Raw genomic sequence first — 18,309 nt, forward strand, 5'->3', positions numbered from 1 at the left:
TCATGAGCTTATAAGGCAAAGCAGCTCAGGGCTGTGAAAAAGACCAGATAGCAGGCCTCTAAAGAGGGAAATGACAGAAAAGACAAAGTATATGTATGTGAGTGTGTATATGCATATATTTGTGTACATGCATGTATGTGTCTCTATGTGTTTATAGCATGTATACATATGTATGTGTGTATATATATAGAAATAAAGATATGTATGGATACATACACACATATCTATATCTATATTCTTCTTGGCTGGGCCTTATCATTTAGTTTGGTATCTCTATTAAGAAAAGGGGTTCTAAAGAAACTGACATCAGGACTCAAGTGGGGAATTTCCTCATTCAACCAGGCTGTTTTCAAAGAACAGGATAAGTGGTCTCAAATGAGTTTGCAGGGTTAAAGTTTGAATACACAGGCAGATGTCTATGTTGGGGATTTCCAAGCAAGGCCAAGTGAGCAGGCAGCCAGTCTGGCAGACAAGTATGACTCCTGTCCCAGAAGGAATGAAGGAATCACAGCATAAAACACAGAGACAGGTTATTATTATGTTATCCGGTGAGAACTTTTGTAGGCTCTAATTCAAGCTATGTGCCTGTGTGGCAGTGGGCTGGAGAAGTAAGTAGACAGATATAATAGTCAGATCTAGGTTAAATTAATTCATTTATTTAGCACCTATTTATTAAGCACTTATAATGTGCTAATCCCTGTGTTAGAAGCTGAGGACAGACTGGAAAACCATAGAGAAAATGTCTCTCCTTCATGGAATTCGCATTTCCTTTTGATTTGTCGATTGCATCATCGACACCATTCACAGAAAACCTTCTGAGAGAGGTTTATTGCAGAAGTTGGCATACGATGGCCTGAGATCCAAATCTGGCTCGACAATCATTTTTTGTGCAGCTCCAGAGGTAAGAATGGGTTTTGCATTTATAAATGGTTGGGGGAAAATCAGAAGAATATGTTTTGTGACATGGGAAAAAATTATGTGAAACCAAATTGTACTCCATAAAGATTTATTGGAACACAGCCATGCCCATTTGCTTATGTATTATCTGTGGCTGCTTTCACCCTACAATGGCAAAACTGAGTAGTTGTGACAGAGACCATAAGGTCTGCAAAGTCTAAAATCTTTACTATCTGGCCTTTTACAAGTCCCTAGTCTAAAGTCTCTGTACTTCCTTATAACACATTCTCCTTGTTCATTCTAAGCAGGCTTCTGTCTCCATCCTTCCACTGTGACTGCTCTTGTCAAACAAAACAGTATTTTCTATGTTGCTAAGATCCAAGGATTTCCTGTTACTTGATCTTTCAACAGCCTTATACACAGTTGACATCTCTCTTCCTAGAACATCTTTTCCTCCTGGCTTCCATGACACTACATTATCATTTCTTCTTACTTTACTGCCCACTGTGCTACTCTCCTCCACACCCCATTCTTAGTTCAGCTGAAGGTCTAGAAAAGTCCGTGGTACTTATATAGGCTGTACTTGTCTCCTGTGAGACATTCTAATGTTATAAGCCCTCTCATGGAGCTATGGCTACATCTGTCCATATGCTCCTCAGGCTTGTTCCCCACGAGCTCTGGCAATCCCTTTACTATCCAGATCTACAGAAAGGAAAATGGCAGTGCATTTTAGGATCATTGTAACCTGTGGTTTGATGATGACACCCAAATCTCCACTCCCTGTTCCATTCTGGGCTATCTGGTCTGGAGGAGAGATGTAGGCAGAAAGTTAGGTAAATTGTCCCCCTACAACACAATTCTCTATAATGTTGAAGTAGCCAACGCGTGACTGGTGAGTGTATGACATCACATAATGTGGATGTTGTGTTGATTCCTTCCTATGTGATTTTTCCTCAGCAAAGCGAACCAGAATAGTGGCATTATAACCTTCAGTAGGAAAGAAAAAAGACATTCTGTTGTCTGAGGCACAGACAGAAGACTATTTCACCCTATGAGAAGCAAATGAAACATCAGTATCTCTACGGGGGTATCCCTCCCCAGGGTGGGGCTCGCCCAGGCTTGGGTAGATTGCGTTTCCTTCTGTGTGCACATCTGTAGTCTAGTTCCATGTGCATTTTCTCAGACTGGCAAGCGCATTTCCACTGATGAGGTGGAGAATATTTTAGTGTCCCCTGGGGCATTCTCCAACCCTACTGAGTGGCATGTTTGGGTTATCTAACTTCTCTCCTGAGTTTCCAATTATTGATACCAAAAGTACTCGGGTTACAGAGTTACATATGTCTTGAGTGCTTTGCCTTACCCCACATTCTGCATAAATCTTGTTTTTTTTTTTTTAAGTTTGTTTGTTTGTTTATTTATTTATTGAAAGAGAGCATGAGCAGGGGAGAGACAGAGGGAGGAGAGAGAGAATCCCAAGCAGGCTCCATACTGTCAGTGAAGAGCCCAACGCAGGGCTTGAACCCACAAACTGTGAGATCATGACCTGAGCCAAAACCAAGAATCGGATGCTTAGCTGACTGAGCCACCCAGGTGCCCTAAACCTTGTTATTTTTAGATCTAATTTTGTAAAGCTCGAGGTTGTTCAGGAATGCATATGTCATATCGCAATAATGCCAGTGCTGTGCCCAGGGCACATTTTGCTGATGTTAGAAAACTAGAGTTTCAGGTCTTGGGATATGAGTGAAGCTGTTTTCTCACCCCTATGAGACCCCCAGCACCAACTGGAATATCAATTAAATGATATATTGATTTATTAATCTACCTCTTAAAGTGGTTAGGAAGTGGTAGAACCTCAGAACCTGATTGCCTTGGGTTGATACATAGGAGTGCTTTTACTGGAAGAGCTGAGAGGGAGTGCCTAGATCCCTGTGGCCCACTCCCTGCCTCTGAGGCCCAGGGTGAAGAGCTAGCTGTGAACACCAGGCACCCCCTTGGATTCTTCCAGATAAGGAGCAGCCTCCTCTGCTTGTCTGTGAGATTGTCCCTGATTATTTTCTCAAGCCAGAGCCTTCAGGATGAGCTGCGGGATTTGTCCTTTATTTGGTTGCCTTCTCTGGGGACAACCAAGTCATTTCGAGCTTTTTTGTTTTCCTGTTTGGCTTGGTTATTTTATTTAGGAGGATTTCCTGCAGTTAATACCTCTCTCATCTGTCATTCTTAGGAGTGGGTGCCCCCTCTCCCTGCACTGCACCAATGGAAGACAGTTGCTGTCACAGTACCAACAAATATGCCAAATGGGTTATAGCCTCTTGGGATCTGGCAGAGGATGACTCTCTTTATTTTCTAGTCCATGATGCAGGGAATTGAAGACTCTCTGTGAAATCGTGTTACTCTGAAAACACATTCAATGGATTTCAGTCACTCATGGCACATGCGGTAATGAAACTGTGCAAAGCAGGAAGGATTAATAATCTGCAGGGTTTGAGGGAGAAAGGGAAGATAATGCCATTATCTCAAGGCCCAGAGACATATCTCAGGTTGTGATATCAAGTGAGTGGCTTCATTCTGAGGTTTATTCTAGAAGAATCCTTAAAGGATCATGTAAAAAAAAATTGTTCTTTAAGATAAAAAGCTTTATGAAGTATTGAGTCCACAGTATATCTCAATAATAAGAAATGTTGTAAATATATGGTCTTTGAAATGTTTGAAAATGCTCAAAAAAATACCATTCCCGATTTGTTATACCAGAGATTCTATATGCTGTGGGTACATTATTCAGTAGATCATGTAAACTTTTTAACACATTTAAAAGTATATGTTGAGTTCTCCCCCAAGAGCAATTCTATTAATTGCTGGCAATTTCTACAAGCTAGAATCATAATCCTTTTCTGATGTTACATGGCATGCTTCGACCAAAGTATCTTCCTTATACACTCATATTAAGGAATAATTTTTAAAAACAATAAACTTAAATATCTCCAAGGATGCTGTTGACATAATTCTCTTCTTCACATATCATGGGGTTCCTAAACGATAACAGTTTATGATAATATTATCATTCACAGTTTCTAAAAGCTTTCATTTAATCTTTTTTAAAATAGTCAGACATTAATTAGTAATTCATCATACTGGAGGGACAGTATTGTTCCGAAAGGGGCTATGAATAGGGAATGGGGAAATGACAATGATATTATGGTATCATCAAATAAAGATGATAGGGATTTGTTTCAATTAGAAAGAAACACAGACATCATGCCTTGTCATTGTGAACAGTGTTCTCAAGTTGAGAACACTGCAGGGAGGATGTGGTTCCTGGGTTCTGTCTTTCCCTTCCTTTTGATAACTTCCTTAACCAACCTTCCCCACCTCCCCTTCTCCAGTCCCTGCTGCACCTTCATCTGTGTTTTATTCAGAAGACATATATAACTCTCATGATGCAGTAAACAAGCTATGCTATTTTATGTCTGTGATTTTGGAATGCCTCTTGCTTTTTCCTAGAATGCCCTTTATCAATTTTTTTAAAATTTAACTTTTTTTTTTTTTTTTTTTTTGAGAGAGAGAGAGAGAGTGCGTGTGAGTTGGGGGCAGAGAGAGAATCTTTTTTTTTAATGTTTATTTATTTTTGAGAGAGACAGAGTGTGACTGGGGACAGAGAGAGACAGAGACAGAGACAGACAAACAGAACCCAAAGCAGGCTCCAGGCTCTGAGCTGTCAGCAGAGCCCAACACAGGGCTCAAATTCATGAACCGCGAGATCATGACCTGAGTCAAAGCCGGAGGCTTAACTGGCTGAGCCACCCCCAAGGGAGAAAGAACCTTAAGCAGGTTCCATGCTCAGCATGGAGCCTGACCTGGGCTTGATCCCATGACTCTGGGATCGTGACCTGAGCCAAAATCAAGTCAGACACTCAACTGACTGAGCCACCCAGATGCCCCTCCTGGAATTCCCTTTAGCCCCTTGCCTGTTTCTGGAGAATTCCTTCCCCAGGCTCAAGCTTAAGCTCCACAGTTACCTTTGTGGTGAAGCCTTTTCCCACCCCCATCCTACTACCTTTCCATTCTCTGCCTCCTGCCATGCAGCTATCTATGGTTGCCTTCTTTGTGTCACCCCAAGACCTTGTAAACATGACATTATAGTAATTAGCAAGCAATATTGTATTTATATATTTGTCTTTCCTCATTACTGGATGGTGCGTTTCTTGAGGGGAGGAGTTCTATTTAATTTAATTTTCTTAGTGCCTAGGATAATATCCAGCATAGAGCAGGCATTCTGAAAATAGAGACTATATTAAGGAATTAAAACAATTTTATGAAATGACACATATTTACTGAAATGCTCTATTTCCTGCTCTGTGCTGGTGCTATGAAGAATATAAAAGAGGCAATTATTTTTCTCCTCTTGGGGACTTTATGGTTTAACCTGAAAGAAAAGGCTGACACCCTTGAAACAATTAGGCATTGTTTGCCAAAAAGCATGCTGCAGCACACTAATTGTGGGAAAGCAACCTCAGAAAGGGTTCTGTGGTCAATTAAACTTGAAATGTTGCACATTATATCCTCCTTCAGAGATTTCAATGTCCTTACACTCAGGAAAATCTCTGAGAAATATTGTGATGAAGAAGCCTGTGTAAATTCCAAATCTCATGTGACCAGGAACCTTTTGTGTGTGTGTGGGTAACACCTATTAACATCCTGTGGGTCTGAGGAACATACTGACTTAGAGAATAGAAATAAGTATTAAATTTTGTAAATACAATTATCTGCAAAGTAGCGCAAAGAAAGAGATGTCATTGTGGTTTTGAATAAGTAGGAAAATATCCTGGTATGAATCTAGCTTTGGGGAATTAAATTAAGAATATTTTATGATCTGGATTCTTCATGTTGCTTTTATTTTTCTGTTCCAAATAGTGAAAATAGTTGTCCTTACCATTACCTGGGCAAGGCTGGATGACTTCTGCTGGCAGCAGTAGAGACCCATCATGTGTTATTCATGTCTTCTGCTCATTTTTAAAAGAATTCTTTGGTTTTTCAGTGTTGAGTTATGTAAGTTCTTTATATATTTTGGATATTTACCCTTTATCAGATATGTCATTTGCAAATATTTTCTTCTATTCAGTAGATTGGCTTTTAGTTTTGCTGATCATTTCCTTCCCTTGCAGAAGCTCTTTATTTTGATGTAGTCCCAATAGTTTATTTTTTCTTCCATTTCCCTGGCCTCAGGAGACATATCTAGAGAAAGATTTCTACAGTCGATGTCAGACATTACTGCCTGTGTTCTCTTCTAGGATTTTTATGATTTCAGGTCTCACATATAGGTCTTTAATAGTGAAAGAAAGTGGTCCAGTTTCCCAACACCATTTATTGACGAGACTGAAGAGACTTTGTTCCCATCGTATATTCTTTCCTGCTTTGTTAAAGATTAATTGACCATATAACTGTGGGTTTATTTCTGGGATTTCTATGATCTACATGTTTATTTTTGTACCAGTACCATACTCTTTTAATTACTACTGCTTTGTAATATAACTTGAAGACTGGAATTGTCATACGTCCAGTTTTGTTTTCCTTTTCCAAGATTGCTTTAGCTATTTGAGGTCTTTTCTGGTTCCATACAAGTTATAGGATTGTTTGTCCTAGTTCTGTGAAAACACTGTTAGTATTTTAATAGTGATTACATTAAACATATAGATTCCTTTGGGTAGTATGGACATTTTAAGCATGAGCATGGAATGTCTTTCCATTTCTTTGCATCAACTTGAATTTCTCTCGTCAGTGTTCTATAATTTTCAGAGTACAGGTTTTTCACCTCCTTAGTTAAGTTTATTTCTAGATATTTGATTGATTTTGGTACAATTTTAAACGGGATTGTTTTCTTAATTTCACTTTCTGCTGTATCATTATTAGTGTATAGAAATGCAAAGGATTTCTGTATATTGAATTTGTTTCCTCCAATTTTACTTAATTCATTTATCAGTTCTAGTAGCTTTTTGGGGCAGTCTTTCAGGCTTTCTATATACAGTATCATGTCGTCTGCAAATAGTGAAAGTTTTACCAATTTGGATGCCTTTTATTTCATTATGTTGTCTGATTGTTGTGACTAGGACTTCCAGTGCATGTTGAATAAAAGTGATGAGAGAATGGACATCTTAGTCTTGTTCATTAGGGGAAAAGCTCTGTTTTTCACCATTGAGTATGATGTCGGCTGTGGGTTTTTCATACGAGGGCTTTATTATGCTGAGGTATGTTCCCTCTAGACCTACTTTGCAGAGGCATTTTGTCATGAATGGATGTTGTACTTGGTTGGTCACATGCTTTTTTTGCATCTATTGAGATGATCATATGGTTTTTATCCTTTCTCTTATTGATGTGACATATCACAATGATTGTTTTGCAAATATTGAACCACCTTGCATCCTGGGAATAAATGCCACTTGACTGTAGTGCATAATTTCTTTAATGTATTGTTGGATTCAGTTTCCTAATATTTTGTTGATTTTTGTATCTATATTCATGAGAGATATTGGCCTGTAGTTCTCTTTTTTAGTGGGGTCTTTATCTGGTTTTGGTATCAGGTGATATCAGCCTCATAAAATGTATTTGGAAGTTTTCTCTTCTACTTTTTTTGGAATAGTTTGAAAAGAACAGGTATTAATGCTTTTTTTTAATGTTTGGTAGAATTCACCCATGAAGCCATCTGGTCCTAAACTTTTGATTTTTAGGAGTTGTTTGATTACTGATTCAATTTCATTGCTGGTAATTGGTCTGTTCAAATTTTCTATCTCTTCCGGATTCAGTTTTGGTAGTTTATATGTTTCTAGGAATTTATCTATTTCTTCTAGGTTGTCCAATTTGTTAGCATACAAGTTTTCATAACATTCTGCTACAATTGTACGTATTTTTGTGGTGTTGGTGTTATTTCTCCTTTTTCATTGGTGATTTTGTTTATTGGGACCCTCTCTCTCTCTCTCTGTTCTTTATTTTTTTGTGGATTTTTTTTTGGTTTGGTTTATTTTTTGGTTTTTGGTTTTTGGTGTTTTTAATGGGTCTAGCTAGAGTTTGATCAATTTTTTTTAATCTTTTCAAAGAACCAGCTCCTGTTTCATTGAACTGTTTGTGCAAATACCATATGGTCACACTTATACATGGACAAATACCATATGATCACACTTATACATGGAATTTAAGAAACAAAGGAGCAAAAGAAAAAGAAAAGAGAGAGACAAACCAAGAAACAGACTCTTAACTATAGAGAACAAATTTATGGTTACAGGGGGGAGTTGGGGAGGATGGGGATTAAAGAGTATATTCATGATGAAAAATTAAAAAAATTGAAAAATGGAAAAAACTGTTCATCCTTAAAAAAAAAAAAACTACATTATTGCTCAAGCCTCAAGTTGAGGAACTTACCTTGGTTTATCCCTTTTCTTTACCCCTTATATTTCATCCACCAACAAAATTTCATTTATCTCATCACTTGTATATATGTTCTGAACCTGTCCCCCTTTGTATTACCACCACAAACACCTGTGGAATTCAAGCTTCATTTAAAAATTATCTGCTTCTTTTTGCCCAGCTTGACTGAAAAAGTAACACCTAAAATAATCCTGGATTGAGAGAGATGCTGTAGAAATTTTGTTTATCCAGATAAGTTGCTGTTCATGAAAGGCTTTTCTGTTTGATAAACTAAACAGAAGCTTTGATTCTCCAATTCATCAAGCTGAAGGTGAGTTCCAAGAAGCTAAATTTAACTATGTTTTTCTTCCTGTCCCAAGTGGTAGACTTCCTCTTTTGAGATGTTCTTTCATCTCCTATAAAGACACGTTTTATCATCAAATTCTTTTTAATCCGAGTTTGCCTTTAAGGACTTGCACTGTAACCTTTGATCTCTCTTCTTAAAAAAAGGTGGTGGAATGATGAAAGATTGAATCGTGTTGAATTCCAACATGCATATCTGCTTTTCTGTGTTTATGTTTCAAATGGCATCGTTGATGTTCTTTCCTTCCACATTTTGCTTCCTTTCTTTTTTTTTTCCCCAAACATATACATCATCTACAAAATTTTCTTAGCAGCAGGGAAAGTATTTCCATCTCTTCTTCCTCCGGCATCCGTCAGTTTTAGAATAAAGAATTAATTATGATGTTTCTGATTCAAAACCAATGTAGTCTATTTTTCCCACACACCCTAATTTACGTCTCCTTCATTACTCATCTGGATTACACTATTGCCACCTAAGCAGTGTCTCTGCCTCACTCTTGATTAGTTCTTACCCAATTTTCACCCACTTTGATATAAAAATGTCTGAGTGATATTTTTAAAACTTGCATGAGGACGATTCTAACTGAAAATTCTCCAAAGTCTTCCTACGAATTCCAATGGGTTTGGGCTCCTTCTAGCCCCCTGAGTCATTAGACTCTAGCCATACTGGCCTCCTGATTCTTGGACTAACCCAAGCTCATTTGTACCTCAGGATTTTGAAGCCTTGTCTGTTCTTTATTTGTCTCCTCATCTTTCATGTCTTATTTCATATGTGGCGTCTTCAGAGGGGACTTCCTCAACTACCTACACAAAGCATGTCCATGCCAGGGTTAACTGCTATCACTTCACCCTGTTTTGTCTCCATCATGGGATTTACCTCAATCTGAAGTCAGCTAGTTTATTTATTTGATTTTATGGTTTATTCTTTCTGGTTTCCCTGGAACATAGTAGTTGTTCAACAAATAATTGTTGAAAGAATAATTAGTTATGTAGGCATGTTTCTTAATTATATTCCTGTCATAAACACATGTGTGTCTCCAGATTGGAGACTTTGACCCTAATTATAGGTTCATCTGAATACATCAAAACAAATGATGCCTGCTATTCCTCAGGTGCTCATATTGTCATGGAGGGGCTTGAATTGATCATAAGCCTGGGCTGCTATCATGTGTAAGGCTGTGTACTGGTGAATGAGTCTGGCACTATCATTTCTTGGACATCATGGGAAATGCCCGAATGATGGTAGGGCTGAGCATGGATGTCACTGACTGAAGCCCATACATATGTAAGCACCCGAAAAATCAGGGGTGTATCCTTACTTTCTACCCCTCCCCCTTTCATCAGTCATATCAACAACCTTCCTTAAACATTCTTCAGTACAATCTATCCTTCAGGATATGTACCTTTATAGTCCAGGAGAACAAAGGCAACAAGTGACAGATTCTGTCTAGTGGCTCTCCCCAGGGTAGCTGGAATTTAATTTCAATAAAGCAGATGACTTCTTAGGGAGGGTGAGCTGAGCTATTAATTCATGGGAAGGAAAAGAGGAGGTTAAATGTGGGGCTGTCAATCTGAGCAATGCCCTTGCAAGACAGATGATACCATCTTCCCTTTTCAATAGCCTTCTTGGCATCTAATTTGCATGAGTTGTGAGATAACACTCAGTTCTGTCTCATTTGCAAATCTGGAAACATAAGCGACAGACATTGAGGCTTCCAACAGTAAATCCAGAAAGTGCAGCAAGGTTAACTCTTCTCATTTAGAGACAGAAATGATGTGCTGGTCACCTCCTGGATGGAAAAGAAGTACCTGTAAAATTATAGGGGTATTGGCTTCAGTAAATACTGTCACACCCTCTGAAATAACGCAGTCAGGTAAAGAAATTGAGTGTTTCCAAATTGAGGGTGTCTGCAGAAAACCACTCCTTAATGAATGAATACAATTCTTATCAAGCAAAAGAGCAATCAGCAGGGTTGACAGTCATGGCTTCATGATATTTTTGAAATAGTTACTTTTTTTTTTTTTTTGTATTTTCTGTTCCTCATTGCTAGATCTGTGGCATTCATTCATATACTACACATTTAAGCAATAAAAGCCCATTTCCATAAAAAAGGAAGCCAAGCAAAACATGATTTTTCACAAAGGAACAATAGAGTTGGAAGAATACAGGATGAGTCAGAGCCAGGAATCAGGCCAGGAGACCAGACAGGGATTCCACAGGTTAGAAGGTAGAAACGAATCTGAGGAGAAGCAATGAGGTGTGGGTTTAGATATTATAGGTCCTTGAAAAAGCAAAGGTGAGGGGGCATCCCCACATTGACCTACCCCCTTGGGCTAACTGGGAGCGGGGAAGGCAATAAAAAATGACAGGTATGTCTGAAGATGCTGTATGCTGCCTCCAGAATAGAATCTCAGAGAGGTGGTAAGACCCCAAAGAGGAAATGGGCAGATGGGACTTTAGAAAGCTCACAGCTTCCACTACCCAACCTGTCATTGGAACAGCAGAGTCACAAGATGCATCTATGAGCACAGAGGTAGTTGAGGCTCAGACAGTTTCATGAATCTCCTGCAACCCTGCATGGGCTGGGGTCCACTGAATTATTCCCTTGCATAGAAAAAGACATTGAAGTAGGAGAGAGAAAGCTGAACCCCAGGAGATTTGGTAAAGAATGAGAGTCCACTCAGTGACCTGGTAGATTGATGGCCAAAACCAGAAGGGAGCGAGGTGCCCTTTGGAGAACAGATAGTGACATTGAGACTCACTGTAGTAAAGGATTTTGGTGCCTCACTTGTGTTCCCTCTGGCCCTATCACTATGGTGCAGGTCTTGACAGAAGCCTGACTTTCAACTGCTATAGGGCTTTCCCTGGTTCTGGAGCCTGTTCTGCTTCTGTGCCAGGCAGTTCAGCAGTGCTGGAGAATCAGTGTCACCTCTACCCCTCCAGCAGATTAATGGAAGCTGGTGTGAAAATACCCAAGGTCTCTTGTGCTCAGAGAGGACAACTCAAAAGGAATGTGTTCTACATTGATTCTCAGAATTCCTCAGCAAAAAAGAAGTTCCATCATACAGGCTTCCCTGCCTTCCCTAACCCATCTCACTCCTCACTCCCAGACCAGTGTGTATGGGATGAGCCCCAAACAAATTGTGTGCACTTGAATCTTTGTCTCAAGATCTGTTCCCAGAGGAATCCAAACATAGACAATAAAAGTCAATATGTGTATACCCTACCCCACCCCATCCCACCAAGCCCTGGCACCATGTAATTTCCCTGGAATTTGGCACAGCTTGACTAAAGAAGAAGCAACTCTAAATTAACTGAGAATGGGCTCCTGGTGGCTCAGTCAGCTAAGCATCTGACTTTGGCTCAGCATGATCTTGTGGTTTGGGAGTTTGAGCCCTGTGTCAGGCTCTGCACTGACAGCACAGAGCCCAATTCGGATCCTTGGTTTCCCTCTCCCTCTCCCTCTCTGCCCCTCCCTTGCTCTCTCTCAAAAATAAGTAAACATCTAAATTAAGTAAAATAACTGAAATTACATTTTTATCATCTGATTGCTAAAAATAGAATTTTATTTCAGTTATAGAAAAACAAGGAAGGTTATATATGTACACTTGAATTTTGGCCAGAGATTCCCATATATTCATTTTTGTACTGATTTGTTTGCATAACTGCCATACTGTCAGCTTCTGCTTTATTCCCTGCCCTTGTCTCCTTGGGTTTCCTGTGAGTACATACACTGAAATGCCCCTTCTGCAGTTCCTGAAAACCTTATCAGAGCCAATCTTGAAGTAAATTAGATGGCTCCATCATCTACACATTTGGAATGGTTAACCTCATATAGGACACCTGGATGACTGTATAACCTTTGAGTTGGTTGCTATGTATACTTTCTAGAACTTTTCATTCCTGGTCACACTCTACCTGTCAGCTACTGCTGACTGTAGAAGTGACTAATGGTCTTGGTGCTTACTTTACAATCTGAAACTTTCCATATTGGAAAAAATACATTCATAATATTAAATTATTTTTTCTGGTATTTTATCATCCCTCTGGGCTGATTCAATCAGATGCAGCACTTAAGTTCTTAAAGTAGCCTCCAAAAGAATTTTAAAATGAATGAGGACTACTTCCTACATCTCACATCTGACACCAAATTCTACCACACACATAGACCTTTATTAGAAAATCACCTGGGGCACCTGGGTGGCTCAGTTGGTCAAGGTCCAACTCTTGATTTTGGCTAGGTCATGATCTCAGGGTTGTGGTATCAAGCCCCACATCGTTGGGCTCCATGCTGAGCATGGAGCTTGCTTAGGATTCTTTCTCTCCCTCTCCATCTGCCCCTTTCTCCTGCTCACAGACACTCTCTCTCCACAAAAAAGAAATCACTTTATGGAGGAGGCACAAAACAGTTTTACAATCTTCTCTGTTACTGAGTGCCATAAAATCTCTACTAACTGTCTTTCTGGGTGTTCTGTCCATCACTTGTAGAATCCAGACATGACATTTTCTCAGAGGCAGGATTCTGTTCATCTCCTAGCCATTATCAGTCAACTAGAAGTCCCTGTAACAGGGCATCCTAGAAGATCAAATGATAGGGATAAAGCCACAGAGGCCATCTCTAAGGGAAAAAGCCAGAACTCTGTTCAGATTCTTATACCCTGTTTTTGTAAGAATGGAGTGTATCTCTAAAGTGTTTTAGCCAATGCATATCTTAAATACTTTAGATTTTCCTAAAAAGGGTTCCATACCCACCATTCATCATGCTATTTTATATGCTACACATTTAAGCAATAAAAACCCATTTCTGCTACCTCCTGTGCTAATTAGTCAAACTTCACATGTTGAGATATAAATAGAACTGCCTGAAGTAATTGCCTGTGGACCATGGCTTTTCTGATATAATACCAGGTGACCACCTGCATTTAGATACACAGGTGTTTTTTGCTTTTTTTCATCAGGGCAGGGATGTAGTAGCAGAGAATAGAAACAAATGTGCCTCTTCATGGCTTTTGAGTTTGTTTAAAAATTTTCTTATGTTTACTTATTTATTTTCAAGAGAGAGAGACAGAGACAGAGAGTAGGGGAAGGGCAGAGAAAGAGGGAGAGAGAGATTTCCAAGCAGGCTCTGCGCTGTCAGCACAGAGCCCAATGTGGGGCTTGAATTCACATACCCTGAGATCATGACCTGAGCTGAAACCAAGAGTTGGATGCTTAACCAACTGGGCCACCCAGGCACCCCTTGAGTTTCTTAAATTTAGGTTCTAAGAGTCATGAAAAGAGTGGTTTTCATATTCATACTGTTAGGAAGAAGGAATGACAAGCCTCAAGGTATAGAAAGGATTCTCCACGTCTCAGGGAGGGGGGACAAGGAGGAGTGAGGAAGTGATGACAGCGAAAGTTTGTTGGAGTTGAAGTCAAGGGAGCCCACATAAAAGGATTATTTATTGGTGAGTCAGTGTCCTCCTACTTTACAGACTCTACCTGAGCAAGGAGTGTTTACCCCCAGTGACCAGAGCCCATCAATGGTGTGGAGGATTGCCCAGTGTCCCTTCTACTGATCATGCTGCATCACCTATGCCCAAGGACTATGCTAGATTTCCTTCATGTCTAGGGAGGACTCTTCTTTGCTCGTCATTGGAACATGAATTACTGACCATTCAGAAGGAAGATGGTTTTGTGCTTGGAGACTGCTCTGTTCCTGACCAACTTATCCATGTGAACAATCTATCACCTTCTCCCACCTTGTAAGATTCCAAGATATTTGGAAGCCATAGAGAAAGGCAGGATGGGGTCTCAGAAGAAAAAGGTGGAGCCCTCATACCTGTCATGGCAGTAATGGTAAGAAAAAGTATGTTTCCATACCTGTACCTGTGTGGAATACAGTGGAAACAGCTAGAGATTCTCTCTGAAGAAAGTGGTAAACTAACTATATCCACCCTGACCTAGATTGTCAGGTTTAATTCTTTGTGGGGTGCCTGGGTGGCTTAATCACTTAAACTTTTGACTCTTTATTTTGGCTCAGGTCATGATCTCACAGTTTGTGAGATCCGGCCCCACACATGACTCTGTGCTGACAGAGAAGAGCCTGCTTGGGATTCTCTATCTCCCTCTTTCTCTGCCCCTCCCCTGCTCTCTCTCTCTCTCTTAACAAAATACTCTGAGTTGGACAAATAAGAATTCAATTGCTTGTGGAAATGTACCTCAAATAACTCCAGCCTGTGGAAAACATGCTGTGAACCACTCAGCTACTCTTGTTTGAATTAAGCTTCTTTCGTTAGGGCCATAATGATCAAGTCTTGGGTTGATTTTGCCTCGCTTGCCCTTCGCTGTCGGCCCCCCACATTTTGGCCTAATCCTTGTTGGCTTTTTGTATGAATTAATTTACTATGACATACATCAACATGGCTCTAACTTTTCAAACAGTTTCACCTCTTTTCCTCAGATAAGATTTACTTTGGTCTCTACATTTGGTGAAAATAGAGCCCCCAGCTTTAGCTGAATATAAGGAAAAGCTTCCCTTAACAAAAAAAGAATAGCTTTCCTAAGCATTCATTTCTGGGGAGAGGCAGTTCTGAATGGGATACAAAAGAAAAGGATGAAGAAAGAGCTAGTTGCTCAGGTTTGGGTTTTAAAAGATCACATTGGCAACTCAACAACAACAGCAGCAGCAACAAAAACCACAAAGAACTTAATTTAAAAATGATCAAAGGACTTGAATAGACATTTCTCCGAAGAAGACATACAAGTGGTTAATAGGCAGATGAAAAGATGTTCAACACTATTTATCATTAGGGAAATACAAATACAAACTGCAATGACATACCATTTCATACCCATTAGGATAGCTACTGTCAAAAGAAAAGAAAAGAACAAGTGTTGGTGAAGATGTGGAGAACTTGAAATCCTTGTGCACTGTTGGTGTTTATATAAAGTGTGGTGTGGCCACTGTGAAAAATAGTTGGCAGTTCCTCAAAAACCTATAGAATTATATGTAATAGCAACTCTACCTCTGGGTTTTTACCCAAGAGAAATGAAAGTAGAGTCTTAAAGAGATATTTGTACACATATTCATAGCAGCATTTTTCATAATAGTCAAAAGGTAGAAGCAACCCAAGTGTCTGTTGATAAATGAGTGGGCAAATAAAATATAGGGACATATACATATGTCATACATGTACAACCCTCTATATACATTCAATGAGTATTATTCAGCCTCAGCAGGAAGGAAATTATGACACATGCTACAACATGAATGTCCCTTTGAGGACATTATGCTAAGTGAAATAAGTCAATCGCAAAAGGACAAATATTACATGATTCCACTCTATGAGGTACTTAGAGTAGTCAGATTCATAGATACAGAATGTAGAATGGTGGTTGTCAGGGGCCAGAGGTAGGGGGGCAATGGAGTCATTATTCAAGGAGTACAAGAGCCAGGGAAAAAAAGTTCCTCACATGATGGGGGTGATGTGATGGGTGCACAACAATGTGGATATACTTAACACTACTGAACTGTATACTTAAAAATGGTTAAGATGATACATTTTGTTATGTGTATTTTACTACAATAAAAAAAACATGTAAAAAGTAAGCCATATAATTTTGCATGTTTTCTAATCCAGTTCATTGGGATATAGAGCAGAAAGGTATTTCAGTCTGTAATCCCAGTCAAGAGTAAAGGTGGGAATTTTTGTGAAGGGTTCTGTGAATCACATATTTCACAGTGACCAGTTAGGGGAGAAGAGGCTATATGATTATAGAATTAATGGTGAGATCTCAGTGGCTTACTGAAAGAAAAAATTTACTAATTAATGTATTTGCCAATTAACTTACTAATTATTTAATCAATTAATTAGCAGTTACCAATTGTACCCATTAATAACCAATTGGTACTAATTAATTTTCCAGTTAATTACAAAAAAACAACCAATTATTGAGTTTACCAACGGATTTACTAATAATGCCTCTACTCCACATAATCACTCAGGGACCCAGGCTGATAAAGGCTGCACCTTAAAAAATTTTTTTTTAAATGCTTATTTATTTTTGAGAGACAGAGAGAGACAGAGCACCAGGGGGAAGGGGCAGAGAGAGAGAGGGAGACACAGAATCCGAAGCAGGCTCCAGGCTCCGAGCTGTCAGCACAGAGCCCGATATGGGGCTCGAAACCACAAACCATGAGATCATGACCTGAGCTGAAGTTGGACACTTAACCAACTGAGCCACTCAGGCACCCCAAGGCTGTACCTTTTTATGATGTTGCTTTCTCACTGTGTTTTCTAGGGTTGCTGAAATAGAGGAAGAGAGTGCATATGGCACCCCAAGGCTGTACCTTTTTATGATGTTGCTTTCTCACTGTGTTTTCTAGGGTTGCTGAAATAGAGGAAGAGAGTGCATATGGAATATTCTAAATGTCACGCCTAGAGTGACATCTATCTGTTCCACCTAAATTTCACAGGTCAGAATCCACTGATATAGTGCAGACTTAACTGAAGGTTGGGTAAGAAGTGTATTCTTTCTGGATGTCCAGGGAGAGGAAAATGAAATGGAAGTTGGTAGATGCATAGCATAGTATTTTAATAAGTATCAGAACTTAACAAATGGACCTAACCATGAGTTGAACACTCATGAAAAACAATCAAATCAATAGTGAAGCTATATTATCACTCCACTTTTAGCACTCTGGTGTTTAATTATAACATCTATTAATCTATATATTTCCTCTTTCCAAAAATGGCTTGAGGGAGGGCTCAAATAAGAGTAGAAAAATACAAAATAAATAATGGAGACGGTGCAAAAAAATGTTAGTTTTGAGCTTTCTGGATGTCATGGTGGAAAATCTCAATGCTGTCATTTTATAATAAAATGTAATAGGCCAGTTCTGATTATCAGGAGATGCAATTGCAATGATTTTGGTTTTGATATGTTTTATATAGTACACATTACACAATACATGAGACAGTTTTTTTTAAATAGCAATTTTGCAAGAGATGACACTTTTTGTTTGTTTTGGTCCTCTCAATAGGAGGAGACATAACGTTAAGTTGGTTTCTAAAGGCATTTCTACAAGGAACTAATATAATAATCCTTGCACGTAGCTTCTCTGGCTATTTGACTTGATTCAGGGATAGAGCTTAGAGGATTGAGGGAAATGAATATTTAGCAAGTCTCTTAGCCTATCTTTCTGGAGTATCAGTAGTCTAAATGAGAGTTTGGACATTAGATGGATAGAATATAATATGAAGAACAGTGTCTCTTTTCTCAAGTACCAATATTCTGTGTTGTTGATTGAAGGAGACCCATGCACTTTAGATGGAGATGCACAAGTGTCAGGGTTAACATTCTGATAGGAAGATTAAGGAATTTAACTTGCATTTTTTTACCTTAAGCACAAATTTTAAAGTAGAGGGTTTAGAACACCACCTTAAAAATTTTTTTTTAAACATTTTAAAAACATTGGTTAAGTTCTGAACTGACAGTGCCAGGAGAGGACATTCTCTTGTGATCTATTTTTCACAGAGGTGATTTGACAAAGGCTTGGAAGAATCGTTTAGAGTCCATGACCTATTTTGAGATGACTGACCCATACACTGTTTCCATCTGTGTGATCAAAGGCTTCTGCAGCCTACTTCTGATAAGTTAAGCCAGCTGGTTAT

Source organism: Panthera leo, chromosome E1, assembly GCF_018350215.1.
Source record: "Panthera leo isolate Ple1 chromosome E1, P.leo_Ple1_pat1.1, whole genome shotgun sequence".
Classification (NCBI taxonomy): domain Eukaryota; kingdom Metazoa; phylum Chordata; class Mammalia; order Carnivora; family Felidae; genus Panthera; species Panthera leo.